The following is an 18,651-nucleotide window of genomic DNA, read 5'->3' on the forward strand; positions in this document are numbered from 1 at the left end:
GTCCAGTTTACAGGATGACATGGCTGAGGAGAATGAGTAAGCAGTAGTCCTGAGAGGCCATTGTGTAGGTCTTGTCTTTTGAGTGCTGACAGGTAAGGGTGGGGACCTCACTGCATTGAAGGTGACATCACTACCTTGGAGACAGATCCCAACAGAACTTGGAACCCTGGTAACTAGACACCAAGAGTCCACAGAAAACACTCTATCCAGCTCACTTAGCCTGAGATGTTTGAGAGAACAAGATATTCTACTGCTGTGTTTCTAGGTCCAGAAATACTGGCCTTGGGAATATTTGGAACAAGATCCTTTTGCATCAATGTAGATGTTGGCCCAGTCCACAACCAGGAAGCCACTGGCCATTGATCAGGAGGTTTCCAAAGGTACCTTACTGTGGCCCAGGGTCATCCAATTCAAGTCAAGCCACCACTTTAATCGTATGTGGGCAGCCCCCAGTCCTCCCTCCTTTCAGTGTGTAGGAGGCACAAGGAACAGAATCATTTTGGGCAGGAGCAGTTTGTCAGGGTATGGAAAAATGGCAGGCCCTTTGGGTTCACATCTCAGTTCAAGAGTGAATGGTGGGGAGGCAACTGGTGGTGGAGTAGGCAATGGTCATTATTAATGTTAGGCCTGGGGCCCATTCCAAGTGGGGTGGTGGTGCATTGAGACTCCCTTCTGTGCCCAATGGGGGTCACAAAGTTATTATGGGGTGCTCATCCTGTGGCAATTGCCAAGCAGTCTCTTGAAACCTCTTACCTGCTCCTAGGCACTATCTTTACAGAGTTCCCCACAGAACTTTGAAAAAGAGCAATTCTAGATTCCTTGGAGTGCTGAATCTGGGTGACAGCATATGGGATGGTATCTCCTCACCAGGGTTGAGACACATGGGGAAGGCCAGAAGACCCATATTTCACCTGGCCCCTTCCTCTGGAAACCTCTCATGGATTTGCCATCTCTGTTGCCCACAGTCCCACTCTCCAAAGGCTTCTGAGCCTCCATCCCTCACCCATCCACCACCATGGGAAGCTCTGCTCATGGCTAGACAGAAAGTCACTTGTATTGGTCAAAGGGGTGCTGATGCAAATAAGAAAAACCTGTTGGCCTTTATCATGTCACATCATATCATATCATGTCACATCATGTCACATCACATCACGTCATGTTACATCACGTCAGGTTATAACATATATCATATCATGTCATATATTTTATATTATATTATATTGTTATGTTATGTTATGTTATGTTATTATTGTTGGAGAAAAATTGGCATTCACTGGGACACAGAGTGATATGACCACAGGCAGAGAATGTGTTGAGAAGCTCTCCCCATGGAGGGGGTCTGAAGAACAGACTTCAACCCCCCACCAGCATGATGGGGGTCTGAAGAGAGAATTCAGCCCACTCCTGGAAAGGGGGGATTTGAATTTATACAGAACTTTCTTAGGTGGGGAAATGATAGTTGCTGGGAGGGGGTTGAGGGTCCTTTTGAGGTGCAGGTACCAATAGAAAGCACTAGAGGTGAAAATTTTCCCTCTAACGATAATGATAATGACTAAAGGATAGTGGGTTAGGGAGTTATAGTTTCTTGGAATGCTGCAGGAGTAGATGTTTCTTTGATCCATAGGGATTAAAGGTTTCCTTATGTTCCTCTGATATGCAGATAGGGAAGGTTTACATTTCCCTTTACTCCCATCTCTATTTGATATCTTTGTTTAACCTGTGGGGATGTGCCATGCCCTTAGACATGTACATTTATGGGGAATGGGGTTAGCCTTTTCTGAGTGCATATCACGGGAAATTGAGCTACAGCTTGTTAATTATTGCAAGCCTCTAACAATTATATTAATTATATTATATTACATTTTATAATTAGAAGAGTTTATATTTGGGGTAGAAGCTTACAGTTATCATGCCATAAATGTTAGAAAGAAATCTTCTAGAAGAAAATAAGGCTCACCCGATTGTGGAGAAGAAAAGAATTTATTCTCAATCTTGCAAGAAGGGGCACACAACCAGAAAACATGGCTGGCACCCCAAACAAAGAAAAATGACACAATTTATACCCTTAAGCCTAGCACACAAGCCCTTCCTCTGTTTCTCCATAGATTGGATACTTCAGAAGTTACAGCCTATCCGAGAAGATCTAACTTTCCCATGCAAAAGTTTGTGGTTAACCGCTTCCCCCATCACATTCCAACCACTTTAGTTTTTACCTGCTCCCCTTTGTCAAATAAGGAATGGAATTTAGTGCTGAATTGGTATTGACTTAGGTCTTTCTTGGGCATCTTCTTATTGCCTATAGGACTGGCTTAAGCTGGTTTCCTTTGTTGCTGTTTAACCCAGAAGTGGGAGACTGAAGAAGTAGGCTGCCAGTTACATAATTATTATTTTCCTCCTTTATGTGAAAACTAAACTAATCTTTGTTTCTTACAATTGCCCCTCTTTCTTTTAAATTCTTTTTAGTTTTCACGTTTCCATTCTTCAAATTTTCTAAGTGCTATCTCACACTCTTCATCATAAGAATCTCCTTCTTTAAGGGGGTACAGATTGTTTTGCCTACACTGTATGGGCATTTGTTTGGTTAGGGCCGTTTCAGTGAGTCTTTGAACTAGCCCTCAGGCACATGGAATGATACAGCATCTGACTGTGGTAAGCACCCCAGCTGAGATAATGAGGGAAGTTAAGGTGGACAGTGCAACCCCTTTCCATTTTCCAAACTAATTTTTAAGCCATCCTGTGAGTGAATTACTAATGCCAGAATTCTCTGCTAATTCCTCAGATAGGGTTGTTAGGCCTTGTAAAGCTTTAGTGACAGTTCCATCAGGGGCAGTGTTATTGCGGGTGAATGTACAGCAACTACCTCCAATCATAACAAAGACTCCCCGTTTCTCAGCTAGGATCATATCTAAGGCCATTCTATTTTCCCATGTCATTCTTCTAGTAGCATCTAATTGTTCTGCAATTCCTTTAACTTCATTCCTGGTGTAATTAATAAATCTCTGTTGGCTATAATAGATATAATTAATCCAGTCTACATTTTATTTATTTATTTATTTATTTATTTATTTATTTATTTTTATTGATTTTGTAAAAATATTACATTAAAAAAACAATATGAGGTCCCATTCAACCCCACCACCCCCACCCCACCACTCCCCCCCCACCACTTCCCCCCCCCCCAGCAACACTCACTCCCATCATCATGATACATCCATTGCATTTGGTAAGTACATCTCTGGGCATCTCTGCACCCCATGGTCAATGGTCCACATCATGGCCCATATTCTCCCACATTCCATCCAGTGGGCCTTGGGAGGATTTACAATGTCCAGTGATTGCCCCTGCAGCACCATCCAGGGCAACTCTAAGTCCCAAAGGCACCTCCACATCTCATCTCTTCCTGCCATTCCCCATACCCATATCAGCCAACATGTCCACTTTTCCCACTCCACTCCAATGCCACCTTTTCTCTGTGGACCTTGGATTGGTTATGTCCGTGGCATCTCTATGTCAAGAGGAGGCTCAGATTCCACATGGAGGCTCAGATTCCACATGGATACTGGATGCAATCCTCCTGCTTTCAGTTGTAGGCACTCTAGGCTCCATGGTGTGGTGGTTGTCCTTCTTCAACTCCATCTTAGCTGAGTGAGGTGAGTCCAATAAATCAGATTGTAGGAGCTGAAGTCTGTTGAGGCTCAGGGCCTGGCTATCACATTTTTATTAGTGGTGACCCACTAGAACAAGAATAACTCAAATCCAGCTGCTATCTGATTTCTAACCTTAAACTCATCTGGGACTCCTCGGGGAACTCCGATTTTGTCTAAATAGATCCGCTCATCAAAATAACCAAGTAAACTTTTCTCTCTCCCTCCCTAGGATGATATTCTCGCTTCTTTTTCAAATGTCAAGGTGAATAGGATAGCCAATTGGACCAGAGCACAGGATCCACCCCACCTCTCAGGCAGTATTGGTTGGAGAACACCCTTTCCACAGTACCACCACAGGTCTGCTCGAGGTCTGACCAAACTGGTGAAATTGTCAGTATGATCACTGCTTACATTCCACACTTGTGTACATGAGGCCACAGTTCCAAGGTCCTGGAATCCTTTCCTCTGTCCAGAGAGACAAGCAGAGTGATTCCCTGGGTCCAGATGGGAGGCAGGTATGGCCTTGATGTTTCCATTTTTAACTGGTGGGAAGAGAGAGGACAACGTACTACAATTTTCACCAGGAGTAGCATTTTGAAAGAGGAGTATCATACACTTAAAGTCCTTTTCATGCTTTTCCATACTGAGCAGAAAGGGTACAATATGAGCTGTGGGGAGGCCTGTTGCACAAGCATAACAGTTGCTTTTGTATAGACTCTGGACAGTATATTTTATCCATTCTACCCAGGCATTTTTGTCCCCATATCTTGTCTCTATTTCTATGGTTTGCTTTAAATCTTCTGCCTTAAGTATCTTTTTTTTTCAAATTCTAGTCAATTTATTCATTTTATAAAAAGGTATTACATTAAAAAAATATGAGGTCCCCATTCGTCCCCACCGCTCCCACCCCACCACTCCTCCCCCCAATAACACTCTCCCCCATTATCATGTCACATCCGTTGCGTCTGGTGAGTACATCTCCGGGCATCGCTGCACACCATGTCCCGTGTTCCACACCATAGCCCACACTTTCCCACGTTCCATCCAGTGGGCTATGGGAGGACATACAACATCCGGCAATTGTCCCTGGGGCACCACCTAGGACAACTCCAGGTCCCGAAAATGCTTCCACATCTCTTCTCTTCCTCCCCTTCTCCACACCCAGCAGCCACCATGGCCACTTTTTCCACACCAATGCCACATTTTCTCGATTATTAACCACAATAGTTCATGAATAGAATATCATAAAGTCCACTCTGATCCTTACTGTATTGCTCCTTCCTGTGGACCTTGGCTTGGTTGTGTCCATTCCACATCTATGTCAAGAGGGGGTTTAGATTCCACATGGATATTGGATGCAATCCTCCTGCTTTCAGTTGTAGGGACTCTAAGCTCCATGGTGTGGTGGTTGACATTCTTCAACTCCATGTTAGCTGAGTTGGGTAAGTCCAATAAATCCGACTGTAGGAGCTAAAGTCTGTTGAGGTCAGGGACTGGCTATCATATTGTCAGTCCAGAGATTCAAATCCCCTAGATATATCTTAAGCCCCAGCACCAACTACAATTCCAGTAGCATGAAAGGCTTGTGAAAAGAGATCCCATCTGAGTCCAGCTCCATCAAGCAGAAACACCAGCTCCAAAGAAGGACCAACTGATATGGCAGTGAACCCCATCTGCCATGACCATAGAATCTTTGGGTCTCTTTAGCCCTCAAAAGGACCAATACCTGGGGTTGTATCTACTTTATCTGTCTCTGAGACTCTGCTCTAGTGTGCATAAGGGCAATCCTTCTGAAAACCTCTAGACTCTTTTTTAGAGACTCATAGCCATATAAACTCATTTGTCCTTTTCATTTCCCCCTTAATTTTAGGTGAAACAACATTTTTAACTCCTTTTATTATATGTAGACAGGGATATTCTGCTGGTCCACGTTGAACCTTTAATTCAAAGTCCTTTTCTAGTTATATCATAAGCTGGTACTTGGTAGTGATCCCTCGGTGCCAGGGAGGCTCAACCCCGGGCATCATGTCCCAACCTGGGGGGAAGGCATTGCATTTACATGCTGAGTTTGGTTTCGAGACTGGCCACATTTGAGTAACACAGAGGCTGTCAGGAGGGAACTCCTAGGCACAGTGCTGCTCTAGGCCTTGTTCTTATTTCAGGTGTATAGGCTCACAAGCATAGTCATTAGTATCAGGGGCTCACTGTTGGACCCTCATTCCTTCCTGATCCTTACCGTTGCACCTGGGGGACTGCTGCTGCTCCCCTAGGGACCATGACAGAGCCCCCCCTGGGCAGTAACCCAGTACCCCCTCAGCAGTTGTTTTTAATTGTTTCCACTATGAGTATATCCACACATTTCCATGTCCCCTGGACATATGCCCTGTATAACTCCCTGTCAACTATATATCACCTGTCAATAACATCCCATACCAGTATTCCTCTGCTGTCATTGTTGAACCACTCTGTGATGCAAAACTTCCTGAAAAGTGAAGCCCAATAGAATGTTAGGTCCCCTTACCAGTAAAATGGAATATAGCGATGAGTTTAAAGGTTAGACATAGAATACATATTGATTTGGAAAAATTCTACACCCTATCTTTTTCTTTTCTTTTTTCCTAATTATTGAGCTTCTCTTCACAGGAGCCCTAGATCACAGTAATTCATATATACAATATACAGTACTCCCACACATCCACCATAAAACCATTTCCCTTCCACAGTGATAATCTTCTAACTTATTCATATCATATTAACTGAAACTGATGTACAGACTCTGAAACAATAGCTTTCAAACAGGGTGACATCTGTGCTTACATTGTGGTCCATACTTTAGGCTATACAGTTTTCTAATTTTTTAAATTATGCTATGTTTTACATTATGGTTTACATTATTAGTCTGTCATCCCCGCTATGTTTTTGGTGTAATATTACATGTTTTATATTCATTCTAGTGTACTCTCGTGAAACTTCTTCTTGCCCCCACATTTACCTTGGTTCCATCCATTCAACATCCATTTTCTCCTCCCCTTGGGGCCCACAGAGACAGCCAATCTCCATTTCCTGAGGAGCCATGTCCAGAGATACTTGCAACAGTGTTCAGGGCCTGACTTGCTCAACTGCCCTAATACCCCAGGAGCCACCCTTTCTCTCGAGAGATACAGTTCCCTCTTTTTTGATGGCATTAGTCCTCCCCAGCATGTGGGTCCACCCCCACTCTCACTACTTGGGTCTCTGCCCAATGGTACAACCCACCCTGGCAAAATGAGCATTCAGACATTCCCCAGGAGTCCGTCCCACGTCAGATCATTCCCTCTGAGCATCTTATACAGGTAACCCTTCTAAATATATTTTGATACGGTTTTCTCAGCATATTATTCTCAACCACACCTGACACTCTCCTACATTTGCATGTTGCCTCTCCCTCCCCCCAATTTTTTGGGCAATATTACCCATCCGCCCATCCCCAGCCCCCTCAAACCCGCAAAGCCCCACCCAAAGGCAACCCCTTGCCCCCATTTTATCTCTTCTTTATGCTCATACTTACTGCCAGCTCATCATACATTCCACCCCTGCAGACGTTGGCTCACATCCTTCCTCCACCCCCCGATTTCCTGTAAGCCTATCTTCCAGTCTCTAGCTCTCTGAGGCAGCTTGCTTATTTCATATCATTGAGGTCATGTAGTATTTGTCCTTCAATGCCTGTGTTGCTTCACTCAACATAAAGTTCTCAAGATTCATCCATGTTATCACGTGTTTGTAGTGTATTTGTTCTTAAAGCTGAGTAGTATTCCTTTGTATGTATATACCATGTTTTATTGATCCACTCATCTGTTGATGGGCATTTGGGTTGATTCCAACTTTTGGTGATAGTGAACAATGCTGCTATGAACATTGGTGTACATATATCGGTTTGTGTCCTTGTTTTCAGTTCTGCTGGGTATATACCCAGCAGTGGTATTGCTGGGTCATATGGCAAATCTATGATTAGTTTTTTGAGAAACCGCCAAACTGTCCTTCAGAATGGTTGGATCCTTCTGCATTCCCACCAGCAGTGGATGAATGTTCCCATTTCTTCACATCCTTTCCAGCATTTGTATTCTTCTGTTTTTTTCATAGCTGCCACTCTTATAAGAGTAAGATGGTATCTCATTGTAGTTTTGATTTGCATTTCCCTGATAGCTAGAGATATGGAGCATTTTTTCATGTGCTTTTTAGCCTTTTGTATTTCTTCTTTGGAGAAGTGTCTGTTTAAATCTTTTTCCCATTTTTTAAATGGGTTGTTTATCTTTTTATTTTCAAGATATAGGAGTTCCTTATATATGCAAGTTATAAGTCTCTTTTCAGATATATGGTTGCCAAATATTTTCTCCCATTGTGCGGGTTCCCTTTTTACTTTCTTGACAAACTCCTTTGAGGTGCAGAAGGCTTTAATTTTGAGGAAGTCACATTTATCTATTTGTCCTTTTACTGCTCGTGCTTTTGGTGTGATATTCATGAAGTCATTTCCTATTAAAAGGTCTTGTAGATGTTTCCCTACACTGCTTTCTAAGGTCTTTATGGTCTTGGCTCTTATATTTAGGTCTTTGATCCATCTTGAGTTGATCTTTGTATAAGGTGTGAGATGGTAATCCTCTTTCATTTTTCTACATATGGCTATCCAGTTCTCCAGGCACCATTTGTTGAATAGACCATTCTTTCCCAGTTGAGAGGGTTTGGTGGCTTTATCGAATATTATATGGCTATATATATGAGGTTCTATATCAGAACTTTCAATTCGATTCCATTGTTCTGTGTGTCTCTCCTTATGCCAATACCATGCTGTTTTCACTACTGTAGCTTTGTAGTATGTTTTGAAGTCAGGTAGTGTGATTCTTCCAATTTCGTTTTTCTTTTTCAATATGTCTTTGGCTATTTGGGGCCTCTTTCCTTTCCAAATAAATTTCATAGTTAGTTTTTCTAGTTCCTTAAAGATGGCTGTGTTGATTTTTATTGGGATTGCATTGAATGTGTAGATCAGTTTGGGTAGGATAGACATCTTAATAATATTTAGTCTTCCTATCCATGAACAGGGAATATTCTTCCATTTATTTAGGTCTTCTTTGATTTCCTTGAACAGTCTTGTATAGTTCTCAGTGTATAAGTTTTTTACATCTTTAGTTAAATTTATTCCTAAATATTTGATTTCTTAATTTAATATTGTAAGTGGTATTTGTGTCTTGATTTCCTCCTGATCTTGCTCATTATTGGTGTTCAGAAATGCTCCTGATTTTTGCGCATTGATCGTATAACCTGTGACTTTACTAAACTCGTTTATGAGTTTTAGAATCTTTGTTGTAGATCTCTCAGGGATTTCTATGTACAGGATCGTGTCATCTGCAAATAATGAAATTTTGACTTCTTCCTTTCCAATTTGAATGCCTTTTATATCTGGTTCTTGCCTCAGTGCTCGAGCAAGTACTTCTAAGACAATGTTAAATAGAAGGGGAGACAGTGGGTATCCTTGTCTTGTTCCTGATTTTAGAGGGAAGGATTTTAGGATTTCTCCATTAACAATGTTGGCTGTAGGTTTTTCATATATACTCTTTATCTTGTTCAAAAAATTTCCTTGTATTCCTCTCTTTTGGAGTGTTTTTATTAAGAAAGGGTGCTGTATTTTGTCAAATGCTTTTTCTGCATCTATAGATATAATGTGATTTTTTTCCTTCAATCTGTTTATATGGTGTATTACATTGATTGATTTTCTTATGTTGAACCATCCTTGCATACCTGGAATGAATTCCACTTGGTCGTGGTGTATAATTCATTTAATGTGTTGTTGAATACGATTAGCAAGTATTTTGTTAAGTATTTTTGCGTCTAGGTTCATTACAGAAATTGATCTATTTTCCTTTCTTGTTGTGTCTTTGTTTGGCTTTGGTACTAGGATAATGTTGGCCTCATAGAAGGAGTTAGGCAATGTTCCTTCTCTCTCAATTTTTTGGAATAGTTTCAGCAGGATTGGTGTTAGTTCTTTCTGGAATGTTTTGTAGAATTCACCTGTGAAGCCGTCTGGCCCTGGGCTCTTCTTAGCTGGGAGATTTTTAATGATTGAATGTTGGGAGCGGTCAATACAAGTATACACTGAGTTCAGCAATGCCGGCAACATGGCCACCAGAGCAGAGCCCACTTCCTTGTTCTTCTCCCTCGCTGCTCCTTTGTTCTCCATTTCCCGCCACTGCCAAAACTGATAAGATAGTGCGCAGGTGCAAGACGTGAAACTGAAGTCTGCCTTCTACCTCAGCAACAGAAATAGCCAATCCCTAGCTTCCACCTCCACCCACCGCCCTTCCCCTTCACAAGAGTATATATGCTCAGTCCCCTCAATAAAATGTTGCAGCTTGATCAGAACCCTGTCTTGCTGTCATTCTTCATGTCTCTTGTCCCACCATTCTTTCTCGGCAGGTTTCGAGCCCTCTTTGCCGTCCTGTGGGCCGGGGCAGTTTGGCGCCCAGCGTGGGGCCCGACGATTCCCTGTAATCGAGAAAAGAATGTCACTTCACCCAGGAAGGGAGTACTCCCAGCACATCAGCCAATGAAAGGCTCCCAGCGGTGGAAAGGGAACAGCTCTGCACCAACCCGTAAATCCTTCAATCATTGACGGTGGCCAAGCGGGTAAGTGAAATACTCTATTTCGCTTCACTTCTTTGTAATCATGGGACAAGCAGAATCCTCACACTCATTATTTCTTTGCCAAGTAAAGGAGGCACTCAAGACATGAGGAGTTAAGGTTAAAAAGAAAAGTTTAACTGAGTTCTTTAAGTTTGTTATCAAAACCTGTCCATGGTTTCCCGAGGAGGGCACAATAGATGAAAAATGTTGGAACAGAGTAGGCAATTGTTTAACTGATTATTACAAAACCTTTGGACCTCAGAGAGTCCCCGTCACTGCATTCAATTACTGGCAACTAATACAGGGTATACTTGGAATTATGCCCCAACCCCCTGATATAAAGAATCTAGTCTCAGAAGGGGAAACTGCCTTAAAGTTGAGCTCTCGGCCCCATTCAGGTTGCGATAAAAGGTCTGAATTGCACTCGCAGCCCCACCCCTCACGTCCGGGTTCACCCCTTAGCCTAATCTCCCTCGATGATGCAGATACCAAGCCCCTTCACCCTGCCACACCTTCCGCCCCCTCTCCCAAGGATGGAAATGGTGAGGACAATCCAAAGACCCCTGATAAGAACATGGAATATACCCTTGAGCCGCTCTCACTCCCGCCCTTTAAACCCCCCCCATATGGAACCTCTTCCAATCTAAATCCTCCGTTTTTATATCCTTTGGCTTTAATGCCTTCCCTTGCAAAACTTCAGCAACCTCCCACTCTTTCAGGTCCTTCTGAGATTAGCGAGCTTCGCACTGAAATTCGCAGTATTCGGGAGCTCACTCAAACTCTTATAAGCATCTCACTTCCCGATACCAAAAGCAAGGACCCTTCGCTCACCTTCCCCATTCTCCGGAGTGGGTGGTCCACTTCTGCTAAACTCTGCCCTCCCGTTCCCAACAGAAACCTAGCCCTCTCTGACAATAGTACCAATGAGTCTGGGGAGGATGAACCTCAAACCCACACTAGGAAGAAGCAAACCCATGAGCCAGAGCCCAGTCCATCTAGTAGGCCAGAGCCCGGTCCATCTAGCAGGCCAGAGCCCAGGGAAAATGAACTTGAACCCCAGTCTACCAGACCAGAACCCACCCCACTCAGGGTGAGAACCCATGCACGGCGGCGCAGCCCCTCCCCTGATGTATATCTTCCTTTAAGTTTCAAATCCATTGAAAAATTTAAAAAGGCAGTTCATTCATATGGGCCCACTGCTCCATTCACCCTTGCCCTAATAGAGGCACTGGGCGATAAGGAATTAACACCTAACGATTGGTTCCAGCTTGCTAAAGCTGTGCTTTCCGGGGGAGATTTCATTACTTGGCACTCACATTATGAGGAAGCGGCCAGAGAATATGCTATATGCAATGAGAAAAGGGAAGAAACAAAAGGCTGGACAGTAAGAAAATTCATGGGCCAAGGCTCCGCCCAGTCCAGTGCAGCCCAGGCCCAGTTCAGCGCAGGGCTCATTTCTCAAATTCAGAGGGTGGCCCTTAAGGCCTGGAAAAAATTGCCAATAAAAAATCACCCAACTTCTTCTCTGGCAAAATTAACTCAGGGGCCAGAAGAACCATTTGCTGACTTCCTTAGTTGGCTGCAAGCCACAGCCAAACATCTGTTTGGTGACACGGAAACTGGGTGTGATTTTATTAAGCAACTTGCTTTTGAAAATGCAAATGAGCCTTGCCAACAGGCCATCCGCCCATTTCATAACACTGATCTTTCTAATTGGGGGCGCCTATGTGCAAATGTTACGCCTGCCAAAACCATGGGCATGGCCATTGGTGCAGCACTTCAAAGTTTTAAAAAAGACCTAAAGAAAACTTTAGCCAACTCATCTTCTTGCTTTAATTGTGAGCAACCTTGGCACTTTGCAAAGGATTGCCCTATGAAGGCTCCTGCAATGCCTCAGCCTGTTATCCCTGGTGCTAGGCCATGACCCTCCACTGTTTGCCCAAGGTGCAAAAAGGGGTATCACTGGGCTTCAGAGTGCCACTCTCATACAGATATTAATAACCTACCACTCAAACCCTGGTGGCAGGGAAACTCCCAGCAGGGCCAGCCCCAGGCCCCACCCCAAACAAACCCCGGGACTACACGGTTTGTTCAACCCACAGCACCAGCCCTCCCAACCATTCACCGCGCTGCTACATCGCAGATCTATAGAGAGCAACAGCAGGGAGCGCAGGATTGGACCTCTGTGCCACCTCCAAATCAGTATTAACCCCGGACTCCAGCCCTGTCCTTATTCCAACAGTAGTGTACGGGCCATTGCCCCCCAGTACATTCGGCCTTATATTGGGGAGAGCCAGCACCTCCTTAAAAGGAGTTCAAGTCCTCCCAGGAGTATTAAATAATGATTTCATAGGCAAAATAAAAATAATTGCAGCCACCTCGTATAACATAGTCCCAGTACCCACTGGCACTCGTATAGCACAGCTTGTCATCCTCCCCTTACATCAGTCTAATTCCAATTTCAAAAAGTTGCAGTGCATCAATGAAAGTCCTGGCTCCTCTGATACTTTCTGGGTCCAAGTCATAAGTCATAACCGACCCACTTTAAAACTAAAATTGAATGGCAAATCTTTTGAGGGAATATTAGACACAGGAGCCGATGCTACCGTTATTTCCTCTAATCACTGGCCTAAATCTTGGCCCCTTACTGTAGCAGCCACTCATTTACAAGGGATAGGGGAAAGCACCAACCCCCTCCAAAGCTCACAAACCCTGAACTGGGAGGATAATGAAGGCAATAAGGGCACAGTTACTCCTTTCGTACTGCCCAATCTTCCTGTTAATTTATGGGGCAGAGATATCCTCTCTCAAATGAAAGTCTTTATGTGCAGCCCTAATAACACCGTCGCTGCCCAAATGCTTAACATGGACTTTCTGCCTGGCAAGGGCTTAGGCAAAGACAGTCAAGGCATTAAACAGCCTATCTCAGTAAAACCTAATGCAAGTAAAGTGGGACTTGGGTTCCCGCAGGATTTAACATAATGGCCATTGACATTCCTGTACCCCATGCTGAAAAAATTTCTTGGAAAAATACACAGCCGGTGTGGGTTGATCAATGGCCACTAACCTTAGAGTAAACCTTAGCAGCTATAGAGTTAGTACAGGAACAACTTGCTGCGGGACATATTGAGCCCACACAGTCTCCCTGGAACACCCCTATTTTCGTCATAAAAAAGAAATCTGGCAAATGGAGACTATTACAAGATTCACGGGCCATTAACAAAGCAATAATCCCTATGGGGGCTTTGCAGCCTGGCCTTCCTTCACCAGTCGCAATCCCTTCAAGCTTTCATAAAATTGTTATAGACTTGAAGGATTGTTTTTTCTCAATACCTGTTCATCCTGAGGATAGACAGCATTTTGCCTTCAGTGTCCCCCAAATTAACTTTCAGGGCCCTATGTCTAGATTTCAATGGAAAGTCTTACTGCAAGGAATGGCAAACAGCTCCACCTTGTGCCAGAAATATGTTGCCACAACCATTAATCCAGTTAGGCAGGCCTGGCCACAAATCTATATTCTCCATTATATGGATGATATCCTGTTCTCAATTTCCTTACTTTGGATATAAATGGGCAATCTGCCGCCGATAGACATTGGCACCCTGCTTCTCAAACGCAGCAGGCCACAGTCATGTGGCGTGACCCTTTAACATCACAGTGGAACGGGCCCAACCCCATGATCATTTGGGGACGAGGCTCCACCTGCATATACGATCAAAAAGGGAACGGCCCTCACTGGCTACCAGAAAGACTAATAAAACAAGTCAATCCCCCGTCTTCCGAAACACAAACTAATTCTTCCAGGGAGATAATTTCCCCCTGAGAAAAAACTTTCTCTTTTCTTTTACAGCTCGCTTAAGAATTGTAAGAAGCCCCTGTCATTGCAACAGCCTGCAATAAGAGAACACGCCGCCTCAACCAGACGTGCCTGATCCGGTCCTCACAAACCCACCTCGGAGAAGCCTCCCGCCTCAATCAACGACCGGGTGATCTCCAATCAAAGCGCAAATGCTTCTCTCACTCCCTTCACAACCATTTCTGTTCTATTTCTTTCTCATAACCTTTGTCTTTTTAACAGTATTTTCTGCCATCTGCCTAGCCTCTACCGCCCCGAAGGACTGGAACCTCGGCCAACGAATTCTCCTTGCTGTCGCCTTTCTGCTTCTCACCTCCATCTTCATCTCCCTTGCTGTCTTCCTCCCATAATGGGTTCCATGAGCCTTTCACTGTTTAAAACTATCTCTCTTTTCCTCCTTTGTCTCCCTATTACATTCACCAACCCTGACCACCAACCTTTTAATTGGACATTGAGCCTTTGGCAACAGGAGAAATTACTTCAATACAAGGTCACCTCCACCTCCCCTATTTTCTCTATTCACCTTTGCCGCCTTATAGGCCAAAGTCCCGATTGTTACCCAGGATGCCAGGGACAGGGCTGCTATGGTGGCAGGGGAGGTGCTGTCCCAGGCCCTGGGGGACCTCCAATTTCAGGCTATTATATCTGTCCTTCTTCAGCAGGCTCCTCCTCCCGTTCCTGCCATGACCCTGCACACTATTATTGCCCCTCCTGGGGGTGCGAATCTATGGCAGTCGGGTGGCAGGGAGCCCCGAATAATGACCCCAACCTTAAGTTACTCAGTCGTCAACTCTCCCCATGGCAAACCAACGTCACCCTACAAGTAAAAAATCCCAGTGACGTACAATGGCTTGCTGGCCGCACATGGGGAATACGGCTCTACATGAATGGGCATGATGCTGGTGCCTTCTTCCTTATAAGAAAAAACCCAGCCATCTCCTCACCATCCCCCATTCCAGTCGGCCCTAATTCAGTTCTCAACCCATTGCCTCATTATACTCACCCTAACATTTCTTGTTCTAGCATCTCCTCTAATGTCTCCTCTGATGTACCTTCACTGAGTCTGCATAACCCGCTCATTGCCCTCCTTAATGCCACATTCCTCTCTCTAAACTCTTCTAACCCCAATCTCACAAAAAATTGTTGGCTGTGCTTCTCCTCCACAGCACCATACTATGAGGCTATAGCCACCAATGCCTCTTACCAAACCTCCACAGGTAGCAATCCTGCCTCCTGTAGCTGGAATCAAATGAGAATAAGGCTGACAATTCAGTCAGTCTCTCAGAGTGGGCTTTGCATCACTAAGATCGGGGGTACTATCGTTTCTTCCATGAAAACTCTTTGCAATTTCACCGCTACCCCTGAAGCAACTGCCCAGTTCCTAATACCCCATAATAACACAAAATGGCTGTGTTCCTCTACCGGCCTCACCCCATGCCTCAGTATCCAAACTCTTAATCATACCAAAGAAACTTGCATACTTACCATTATACTTCCCCGCATTTACTTTCATAATGATAACCAATTCTTTGATTCCTGGCAACACTATTTCTCACCAGTCTATGTACAGAAAAGAGAAATTATCACTGCTATCACAATTGCTTCCCTTTTAGGTCTTGCTGGAGCCGGGACAGGGATCGCAGCCCTTACCTCACAACAAACTTCCCTCTCCTCTATCCAGAGAGCTGTCGATGAAGACATAACTTGTCTGGAAAGCTCCATTTCCCACTTAGAAAAATCCCTAAACTCTCTGTCCGAAGTAGTGCTCCAAAATCACAGAGGTTTAGACCGCCTCTTCCTTAAAGAGGGAGGGCTCTGCGCAGCCTTAGGGGAAGAGTGTTGTTTTTATGTTAATCATTCCAGCCTCATTAGAGATAACATGGCCCAAGTGAGGGAGGGGCTAGCAAAACGCAAAAGAGAAAGAGAAACCCAAGGAAATTTCTCCTGGGGGTTTAATGGAATCCTCCCTTATATTCTTCCCATATTGGGCCCACTAATAACTATACTCCTCATATTGTCTTTTGGACCTTGGGCCATAAAAAGAATTATTCAGTTAGTTAAGGACCAAATTGACTCCGCTCTTGGTAAGCCTATCCAGGTACATTACCATCGGCTCCACCTCGCTGATCAAGGTGTGTCCATGGACCATGCAGACTGTCTCCCTTCCTGGATGAATCCTCCCCGCCAATAAGCTGCTGAGTGCCAGGCACAGCAGGAGACAGTTAGAGGTAAGCACAACCTAACTGATCTCTGAGAAGTATGCCTCATTGTTACAGGGGTACGCTCTGTTTGCCAAGGCCACTAGGCAGGGTGCTTCGACCACATTCGGCCTGCATAGACAGGCGGGATGCGTCAATAGCATTCTGACTGCTCAGGGAGCTGGGCTGGCTAGCCAATGACGGGCAACTGAACCGACCTAACAGTCAACCTAAGACAGGGACATGGCCTTTTGCTGCCATGCCTCCCCATGACGGGTAAGACTGGTCACATGTGTGAGTGAGCTGAAACAGCTCACCGGGTGTGGTTCTGACCTAAATCAGGCACAGCCCCCCCCCTCATTTCATCGGCCTCCACTGCACAATCTATAATACCCTTTCCCGAAAAAATCAGAGCCGTCTACATCAGGGAAATGAGGCCTCTACTTCCCTCAGCTAGCCGTACAAAAAATACTGTGCTAATAAAAGAAAAAGGGAGGAGATGTTGGGAGCGGTCAATACGAGTATACACTGCGTTCAGCACTGCTGGCAACATGGCCACCAGAGCAGAGCCCACTTCCTTGTTCTTCTCCCTCCCTGCTCCTTTGTTCTCCGTTTCCTGCCACTGCCAAGACTGATAAGATAGTGCGCAGGCACAAGACGTGAAACTGAAGTCCGCCTTCTACCTCAGCAACAGAAATAGCCAATCCCTAGCTTCCACCTCCACTCACCGCCCTTCCCCTTCCCAAGAGTATATATGCTCAGTCCCCTCAATAAAATGTTGCAGCTTGATCAGAACCCTGTCTTGCTGTCATTCTTCGTGTCTCTTGTCCCACCATTCTTTCTCGGCAGGTTTCGAGCCCTCGTTGCCGTCCCGCGGGCCGGGGCAATTGATTCTATCTCTCTGCCTGTATTTGGTTTGTTAAGATCATCAATTTCTTCTTTCATCAATGTGGGTTGTTTATGTGTTTCTAGGAATTTGTCCATTTCCTCTGAATTGTCATTTTTGTTGGAATATAGTTTTTCAAAGTATCCTCTTATGATAGTCTTTATTTCTGTGGGGTCAGTGGTGATATCGCCTTTCTCATTTCTTATTTTGTGTATTTGCATCTTCTCTCTTTTTTTCTTTGTTAGTCTCACTAAAGGTTTGTCAATTTTGTTGATCTTCTTGGTCTTGGTCTTGTTTATCTTTTCAAGTGCTTTCTTATTTTCTATTTCATTTAGTTCTGCTCTTATCTTTATTTCCTTCCTCCTTCTTCCTGTTGCATTACTTTGTTGTTTTTTTCTAATTACTCCAAATGTGCAGTTAGTTCTTCAATTTTTGCTCTTTGTTCTTTTTTGATATATGAATTTATGGCTATAAATTGCCCTCTCAGTACTTCTTTTGCTGCATCTATATTGTGTTATCATTATCATTTGTTTCAAGGTATTCATTGATTTCTTTTGAGATTTCCTTTTTGACCCACTGTTTTTCTAACAGTGTGCTGTTTAATTTCCAAATCATGGTGTGAAATCTGGGCCTCTGACCCTTGCAAATTTCCAGCTTCACTCCACTGTGGTCAGAGATATTATTTTGTATGACTTTGATCTTTCTGAATTCATCAAGCCTTTCTTTGTGGCCTAGCATATGGTCTATCTTGGAGAATGATCCCTGTGCGCTTGAGAAAAATGTATATCCTGCTGTGTTTGGGTGTAATGATCTATATATGTCTATTAGATCCAGCTCCTCTAATATACTGTTCAAATATTTTGTTTCTTTATTGATTCTCTTTTGAGATGTTCTGTCCAGAGTTGATAGTGGTGTATTAAAATCCCCCACTGTAATTGTAGATGCATCTATTCTTTCATTTAGTTTTTCCAGCATTTGTCTCACGTATTTAGAGGCACTCTTGTTAGGAGCATAAATATTTATGATTGTTTGATCTTCTTGACAGATTTTCCCTTTCAACAAAATGTAGTATCCTTCTTTGTTTCTCACAATTGTTTCACATTTAAAGTCTATTTTGTCTGATATTAATATAGCTACTCCTGCATTTTTTTGGTTATTGTTTGCTTGTAAGATTGTTTTCCAACCATTCACTTTCAGCCTCCATGCGTCTCTTGGTCTAAGATGTGTCTCTTGTAGATAGCATATAGATGGGTCATATTTCCTTATCCAATGTCCCAGTCTGAATCTTTTGATAGGTGAGTTTAATCTGCTGATATTCAGTGTTATTACTTTCAAGGGATTATTTGTGTTAGCCATATTTTGATTGGACTTGTGTTTGTCATATTTTGTTTGCTTTTTTTCCCCTTCTCTTTT

At 43.8% G+C, this 18,651-nt stretch overlaps 1 long non-coding RNA gene across 1 annotated transcript; it reads left to right on the top strand.

Moving 5' to 3' along the window:
* Positions 1–235: 235 nt before the first annotated feature.
* On the top strand, positions 236–17,147 carry LOC139437522 (uncharacterized). Its single transcript, XR_011647387.1, has 4 exons — positions 236–380; positions 10,092–10,301; positions 14,149–16,382; positions 16,983–17,147. It is a non-coding gene; the product is annotated as an uncharacterized lncRNA (long non-coding RNA).
* The last annotated feature ends 1,504 nt before the right edge of the window (positions 17,148–18,651 follow it).

Source organism: Dasypus novemcinctus, chromosome 24 (assembly GCF_030445035.2).
Source record: "Dasypus novemcinctus isolate mDasNov1 chromosome 24, mDasNov1.1.hap2, whole genome shotgun sequence".
NCBI lineage: Eukaryota > Metazoa > Chordata > Mammalia > Cingulata > Dasypodidae > Dasypus > Dasypus novemcinctus.